General features: G+C 41.6%; 1 long non-coding RNA gene across 1 annotated transcript; it reads right to left on the bottom strand.

Moving 5' to 3' along the window:
• Positions 1-5617: 5617 nt before the first annotated feature.
• LOC132029621 (uncharacterized) lies at positions 5618-7990 on the bottom strand. Its single transcript, XR_009407881.1, has 2 exons — positions 6332-7990; positions 5618-6103 (listed from the first exon to the last, which is right to left on the bottom strand). It is a non-coding gene; the product is annotated as an uncharacterized LOC132029621 (long non-coding RNA).
• Between the last annotated feature and the right edge of the window lie 633 nt (positions 7991-8623).

The raw sequence follows: 8623 nt of genomic DNA, 5'->3' as shown, positions 1-8623 counted from the left end.
TTGACCTCCTCCGACGCGACCCGGTACGACCCTTTTCCCCGATTTGGCCTTTTTGCAGTCCTTCCCAATTCAAAAATTTTTCCCCCTTCACGGGGTCTTTTGGGTGAAAGGGAAAATTTTGGAGGCCCAAAGCCCCCGGTTGGGAAAGTCAAGATTCCCCCCCTTTGGTTGTAATCCCCCCCAAAATCCGTTATTTTTTGGGGGGCCGAACCCCTTGGATCGCTAGTTTTTTTCGTTAAACCCTTTTGCCATGGCCTCGGTTTGACCCCTTGGGGGAAAATTTAAAATTTTCGGGCCCCCCCCCCCCCTCTTAAACGGGGACCGAGCCTCCCTCCATTTTTAAGGAAAATGGCATTTAAAGGTACTTCGAGATTTTTTTTTCCCCCTTACCCCCCGGGAAGATTTTTTTCCCCCCCTTTGGATTCACCCAAAAGTTTTAAAATTCCCGAATGATAGTTTTGTTGTTTTTTTCGTGTCCATTTGCATTTGGGATATGGAGGGACATTATTTTTTTGATCTTCGCCCCCTCGGGGAAGTTTTTGACTTTGTTACCTATGAATTGTCGCCCTTTATCATAGGGATCTCTTGGGATCCGAACCAAAATAAAAGTGATATTTTGGAAATTGATAAACTCCTTCTCACGTATTTTTTCGAAAGGGGTTGCCCTTAACCCCTTTAGAAAAATAGTCCGCCATAAACAAAAAGAAACGGCCCCACCGGTCCATTTCCCCCTTTAAGGAAAAGACTAGGGGATAATATTGGGAAGCAATTCCCCCGGGGAGGATCACAGGAGCGTGTTTTTTGCATCGATCGCACTTTCAAATGAAATTATTCGCGTTTTTCTTTTCCCTATGATCCCGGAATAGCGGGTCAATCATCCTCGAACTAAAGATTCCGCCCGATTGGTGCCCCGGGTTCCCCGGACTTCGCGCATTGGGGTCCTTCTTGGGGCCCAAACATCCCGGGTGGAAGTAAAAGAACGCCGATATAATTCTCCTTTCGACCGGGGTTGTACCTCGCCGCTTTTGTCCTAAGTCTCGTGACTCCCCAGGGTCCCCTTTTTAATTTTCCTTCCGCCGGATAGTCTATGAACTTTTTTGCAGTCCCAAGTTTTTAAAATTGTCATAATTAACCGACCGGGCTCGTTTTCGATGGGCCGAGCACCCTCCGTTCTTACCGAGAGCCCAAGTTCGTCAGCCGTATTCGGCTTCTCTTGTTTTCTTCCCATATTACGCCGCATAGTCCATTCTTCAATCGACGTAACCACCGTATCGTTCCCAAATATTTCTCGCATCCAATCGGTCTCTCATCGAACACCCCCGTTTACTTCGATTCACGACCACTCGTTGAGTCGCATTTTTCTTCGATGATTTCTCGCTTCCTAAATCCATCACTTCCAACCCGCAATCATAGCCTCATACCCGTCTATCATATCAATTTTAAAGTTCTTATGGACTGCCGAATGATATCGCCTGCGGGGTTTTAAGTACAATACCGAGCCCAGTTCCTTTTACATTGGTGGCTCCGTCCCTGTATAAGGTCCAAATCCCCGAAGTTTTTCCCGAGGTTAAAAGAAGTTCTTTCGCTACCTCGGGCACCATTGTAGGGGCAAAATCTGCCACGAAGTCCGCCAAAATTTAGGACTTTATAGTTGTTCTGGGCTTATATTCGATGTCATATCCGCTAACTTCGACTGCTCATTTTGCCAACCTACCGTATATCTCTGGTTTGTGCATAACATTTTTTAATGGGTATGTCATTACCACGCAAATAGGGTGACATTGAAAATAGGGTTTTAATTTTCTGGATGCACTTAATAAAGCTAGGGCCAGTTTTTCTAGGTGGGGGTAGCGTTTCTTCGCATCCCCCAAAGTTTTACTGACATAATAAATAGGAAATTGCATACCTTATTCTTCTTGGACCAGCACTCCACTTACCGCGATTTCGGACAACGCCCCGGATAAAAGTACAACGCATGTTCGCCGGTGTGCGCAACGGAGGCGAGGTTTGGATAAATACCTTTTCAATTAATTAACAGACCGGTGACACTTCGGTGTCCACACGAAGTCATTCTTCTTTTTTAGCAAAGAGAAAAATCGATGGCTTTTATTAAAAGATCGAGAAATAAATCTGCTTAAGGCCGCGATCCTTCCAGTCAGTCTCTGCACCCCTTTTACGTTCTCGACTACCCGGATATCATCGATGGCCTTGATCTTATCCGGGTTAATTTCGATACCTCGATTTGACACTATGAAACCCAGGAACTTACCTGAACCTACTCCGAAGGCGCACTTCTCCGGGTTTAGCTTCATGTTATACTTGCGTAGTATGTCGAAGGTCTCCTGCAAATGCTTTAAATGGTCCTATGTTTCCAGGGACTTGAATAGCATATCATCAATATAAACTTCCATTATTTTACCTACTTATTTTTCGAACATTTTGTTTACCAAGCATTGATAAGTAGTACCGGCATTTTTTAAGTCGAATGGCATTACGTTGTAACAGTAAGTTCTGTACGTTATTATAAAAGAAGTCTTTTCCTGATCCTCCGGGTTTATTCGGATCTGGTTGTACCCGGAATAAGCATCTAGAAAGCTTAATATCGCATGGCCAGCCATCGCATCAATCATGTGATCGATGTTAGGAAAAGAAAAGGAATCTTTCGGGCATGCTTTATTCAAATCATTATAATCTACACATATTCTAAATTTGTTACCCTTTTTAAGCACAACCACCACGTTAGCTAACCAATCCGGGTATTTAACTTCTCGGATGGATCTTATTTTTAATAACTTTGTTACCTTTTCCTTGACGAGTTTGTGTTTGACCTCGGCCATTGGTCTCCGCTTTTTCTTTACCGGGGTAAATTTCCAATCCAGGCTAGCTTGTGAGTGGTGTCTTCGGGTGGAATACCTGTCATGTCTAAATGGGACCATGCAAAACAATCGGCATTAGCTTGAAGAAATTTGATTAATTTACTCCTAAGCTTCGAGGTTAACCCCGTGCCTAGGTATACCTTTCTATCCGGAAGATGAACGAACAGAATGACTTGCTCAAGTTCCTCCACTTTTGATTTTGTTGCATCCGAATCGTCGGGTAGTACAAACGACCTAGGAACTTCGAAGTCGTCTTCTTCTATGTCCATCTTCCCTTCTCCGTTGACTCGGGCTGGACCTGTGTTCTGTGATTGCTATTTTGCGTTTTTCATTTCATCCGCGTCCTCAGCATCTTTGGGGGCTCTCTCTATTGTTTAAACAACTTCTTCGACTGCGAACATCTCCTTCGTTGCAGGTTGTTCCCCATGAATGATTTCCACCCCTTCTAAGGTTGGGAATTTAACATTTGGTGCAAGGTCGAAGGCACTGCCCTCATGATGTGTAACCACGGCCTTCCGAGCAATGCGTTGTATCTCATTTCTCTATCGATGACATAGAACTTTGTGTGCTGGATTATACCGGCAGCGTTTACCGATAGTGTAATCTCTTTTTTTGTAGTTTCGCATGCCATATTGAATCCGTTTAGAACATGGGCTGCCAGCACTATCTGATCTAACAGTCCCAACTGCTCTACTACCTTCCATCGGATAATGTTGGCCGAGCTACCTGGATCAATCAAAGTACGTTTCACATGAGTTTTGTTAATAAGGGACAGAAATTACCAAGGCATCATTGTGGGGTTGAATGATGCCCTCCGCGTCTTCGTCATTGAAGGAGATAAATCCATCCGGTACATAGTCCCTGGTTCTTTTTTCTCAGGTGATTGAGAACTTTGTCTTCTTCATCATCGGTCCTTGAGGTGTTTCCACTCGTCCAATGATCATGTTGATCACATGTTGGGGTTGCTCTGTGTCACTCTTTTTGTTGGGTTCCCGATTCTTGTGGTGATTCTTTGCTAGCTCACTTAGGAATTCTCGAAGATGAGCATTCTTTAGTAACCGAGCCACTTCATCCCTTAGTCCTTTATAATCGTCAGTTCGGTGCCCATGTGTTATGTGGAACTCGCATATCAAGTTCGGATCTCGTTGCGAGGGGTCTGTTCGTAACGGCCTTGGCCATCTCACACCCTCGATGCGACCGATCTCAGCTACAATGGCTGCCGAGTCAACATTGAAGTTGTATTCGGATAATTTTGGACTTTCACCTGCGTCGGACCCCCCGACGGAGCTGTTTCTGAATTGTAAACCCCTGCTCCCCGAAACTCGATTGTTCCAGCTATCACTTCTTGCCGTATTGAGACCGGAACTGCTTTTCCCCTTATCCGGTCTGAATGTGGATCTTTTAGGCTGGGAATACGGATGATACCTGTCCCTTGGTGGTGGAAATCTCATTTCTGCTACCCTTTTTGGTCTATCCGCATTTTTAATCCGATTTATCGGACACGAAGCCCGAGCTGATCATCCTCCACCCGTATTTTGGATTCATACCTATTGTGGACATCTGCCTAAGTAATAGCTCCGAACTCTAATAGGTTTTCTTTAAGCTTGAGGGAAGCGTTAGAACTTCTGGGATTATGTCCCTTCGTAAAAGCCTATGCTGCCCATTCATCGGGAACCGGGGGAAGCAACATCTTCTCCTTCTGGAATCTCATCACGAACTCTCTGGGCCGTTCATCGTCCTTCTGGAAGATCTTAAATATGTCAACTTTCCTTGCTTGCACTTTCCAAACCCCGGCATGAGCTTTTACGAAGGCATCTGCGAGCAACTCGAAGGATGGAATGGAGTGCTGGGTAGTGTGCAATACCACTGCATGGCTACTTTAGTCAATGTTTCACCAAACTTTTTCAGCATTACCAACTCAATTTCATCGTCTTCCAAGTCATTTCCCATTATGGCGTAGGTGTATGCAGTTATATGTTCCTGCCGGTCCGTTGTCCCGTCATATTTCGGGATATCGGGCATCTTAAAGCTCTACGGTATTAGTTTCGGGGCTGCGCTTGGAGGGAAAGGCCTCCGGACAATATACTTAGTCTCCGATCCGGTCAGAATTGGTGGCGCACCGAGAATTCGAAACATTGTTTACCTAAGTAAACCTATAATAAAGGGAAGGGAAAGAAAGTTTAGCTTTTCGAATTTGGACCCAAATCCTTTAGCAAGCCTATGCTCTTCTAGCTCTTTCGTCCGAAGCTCTAACATCCAATTCTTCACTTCGCCTTCAAGCTTTGCTCTCCGTACTCGTTTATTTGTACCGCGCACAATGAAAAGAAAAGTAGTTTGTTAAAATGGTACGTCACCCTGTGGGGTGACGTTTATGAACATAAAAATAATATCCCTCAGACTCGTATCAAACTTTGAGACCTTTGATTACAGAAGCTCAAACTCATGTTTCCAAATGTGGTAAAGGAATCCGAAACATGTCTTGGCTGCAGACTAGTGGCCATTCTAGTTGCCTCGCCAAACGCATGTTTGTTCCTACCTCGTGATACTACTATGAGGTCATCAACACCTAAACTGAGGGATAACCTTTTCGGACAAAGCCATGGCCTCAAATTAAATTTTTTTCATCGGCCCCAATGTAGTATATATTCTTATCAGTGAATATTTCAAGTGTAGCAGTCTGTTCGAATGAATGAAGTACCTGCTCATTATATATATATATATATATATAGCAACTCAATCACTCGTAGGGCAACAATTTTTGACCTCAAACTTAACAGCAGCAATTCCCCAATATGCCACAGCAAGCATGTAGCAAACAAGACATTAATTCATAATGGGCACTGAGGTAGAGGTAGATGCCAACCCCTCAAAATAACATTTCAAAGATATAGCAGTTGTGTCCTTTAGTATAGCAGCAGCTATTTTTTGCCAACATGAAGCCACAGGCTGGTCCAAGATTCCAACAACGATAAGCTCAACAATGCAGCAACTCAACAAGTCTCAAAATACAGCAGTAAACAGCCAAGAACACAGCAGCGTTTCAGCTAAAAAATGCAGCAGCTTTCGGCCATGAAAGCAGTGGCAAATTTACTCAGAAGTTTGGCATTTTCAGCCGCAAAAGACGCAGCAACCCATTGACTCAAGAGACAGCATATTTCAGCCCAAAATGCGGTGTAAATAGCCAAAATTGCAGCAGCAAGTACAGCCTCAAAGTGCAGCAAAATCTGCTCCAAAATGCAGTTGTTTACAGCAGTGATCCGGCTCAAATTGTCATGTCAATTCAACTAAAAAATGCAGCAATTGCTGCATCTTAAACTGCAGCATTAGGACATCAATTATAGCATTTATTTTTGTCTCAGAAAATGCAGCAGAAACAGAGAAATATAGAATCTATTTCCTTTACTCTCAGAAGTACTCTAGCGTAGTATCAATCCCATACTGCAGCAACAAGCCACAACAAAGGACAGAAACAGTGAAATAAAACAGCAGCATAGGAGAGCCTCTTGAACATAGCAGTGATTCGAACAACAAGCTTAGTAGGCACTGCTCTCCTTTTCAGCACAAAGTAGCAGCCTCATCTCAAGTTAGGCAGCAACTCCGGAGCATTTTGGGATTTGAAAATCCCCAAGTCATGCAAAGAAGAGAGGGTAAAGAATGAGTGTCTTAAACAAAGAAGGTTTTAACAAGATAAGAACAAATGAGGTACCTCCTCCATTTATTATCATATTTAGTTAAATCTTGAAAATGGTTAAACTAACAAAAAGTCAAGTTCAAAAATCAAATTCTATCATCACAGTTCATATTAAGGCCAAAAAAAGTTTCAGATGAGATTTATGGCCAACAAATAATAGCAACAGGAAACTAGACACAAATCATTAAACAACTATGCATGCTTCAAGCTATGGTAAAAAGACAGGTCCCAAGGTTTTGAAGGTGACAACATCTTAGTTGTTAAAAAAAAAAAGGATATGTCCAGTTGAACTCATCACAAGCTCAAAGTTTGGAGGCATGCTTTGGTCATTATAAACTAAGATGTGGCCAGAATACAAGTAAAGGCCTATAATACCAAATCTTTTCCCATAAGTATTCTACACAATATTGTCATTCCTATTTTAGGACATTTAAACTATAATCACTTAATCTCTTCAAACTAATTCAAAACAAGAGCAGGACATAATCTCCTCATCTATATTCAAACAAGTTTTACTTTTAAGCTATCTACCAACAGAAACCTGAGCTTCTTTGCAAAAATGACATTCTTTTCACAAGTTAGCTAAATTGAAACAAGCTAAAGATCCAAACAACACCCTAAACCAAGAGTAATTGATCAAAACAGATTCCTCCCTATTTCAAATAATAAGAAAAAAGTACTAAAACTTCAACAGATCTTTCTGGGGAAGACAACAAAGCATACAGCAGGTTCAAGTAAGAAAAAGAGCTCAGTTTTTAGAAATCAGCGGCTTGGAAGAGTCTATTCAAATCATTTATCACCTCCAAAGCATTGACCACACATGATTCTCTGAACTTTCTATTCTTTTAACAAGCACTTAATTAAGTTGAAACAAAAATCTGTCATTAAGGATATTTAGGCAGCAAAGCTGCGACTTTATTTCCTAAATCAGTTCTTACACTAAACATTAAACAAACCAACTCCTATCTAATCCCACATAACAAGAACAGAACCCTTTTTATGACAAATACAATTTTGCAGCTTTGAGATGATAAAGTTTTTTTTTAAAAAAAAAAAAAACAAACAGAAACTCAACAGGGCATAGAATGACCCTTTTCCCCAAATAATGAACTAAGCTAAAACACTTGGCATATTTTCTAGCTTCATAAACAAGTGACAAAAAATAGGGCAGATAATATCTTTTACAAACTAATTTAATCCATCACTACCACTTTAAGCCTATTCTAAAAATTTAAAAAGAGGGCAACATAATAATCTTTTCATAAGTAACTAACAGTCGAGGGTCATACATGAACGACTCCAATTAAGCTTAGCCATCTAAAGAATGCTAAAATACTATAAATAGACTACACCAGAGCCAAAGTAAAGCTAAAAACAATCTCACAAAATCAAACCAAATTAATACTAGATAAGTAGAATCGAATTGAAATGATTAAAGGGAAGAGAACTAAAAAGAGGATAGAGAGATAGAATTACCTTTTTGCCGAGCAGCGACGAGAGTTGAGTCAGTCAATCACCAAACAGAACTATTCCGACGAATCAAAAATTTAACTACGAGCTCGAAACTCAAGGCTTTGCCGAGTGTTCGAGCTCTTAGGGTGTGAAAACTCAACTGTTGGTGTAAAAACCAGTCTCCCTGTGAAGTGAGAAATGGGCTCCTATTTATAGAAGAGCAATCCTAGGGTTTTGAAGTTCAAAATTCGATGTGGGACAGATTTCAAATCCGAATTTGCTGAAAAGAAAAGAAGAAATCGAAAATGGAAAAGCGAAAAGCGAGCGTTTGTTTGCAGAGAAAGGTATTGAATTATATGCCCAAACCGCGATTGAGAGCAAACAAAGCGTGTTCAATTCGGCCAAAACAAGTTGTCGTTCTCTTCGCGTGGGTGTTGGCCAGGTTTCGTTTTGTTTTCCCTTTTTCTGATTTTTGGGGAAAATGATAAGGTGGGTCGGGTTATTGGTGTTGGGTTGGGCTGAAATTAGAAGGTTTGCAAATGGGTCTGAAAATGTTGAGAATGGGGCTGAATTTAGGATTCACAAGCTAATAAGATAGCCCTTT

This window comes from Lycium ferocissimum, chromosome 9 (genome assembly GCF_029784015.1).
Source record: "Lycium ferocissimum isolate CSIRO_LF1 chromosome 9, AGI_CSIRO_Lferr_CH_V1, whole genome shotgun sequence".
Lineage (NCBI taxonomy): Eukaryota > Viridiplantae > Streptophyta > Magnoliopsida > Solanales > Solanaceae > Lycium > Lycium ferocissimum.
This window is presented reverse-complemented; position numbering and strand designations above follow the sequence as displayed.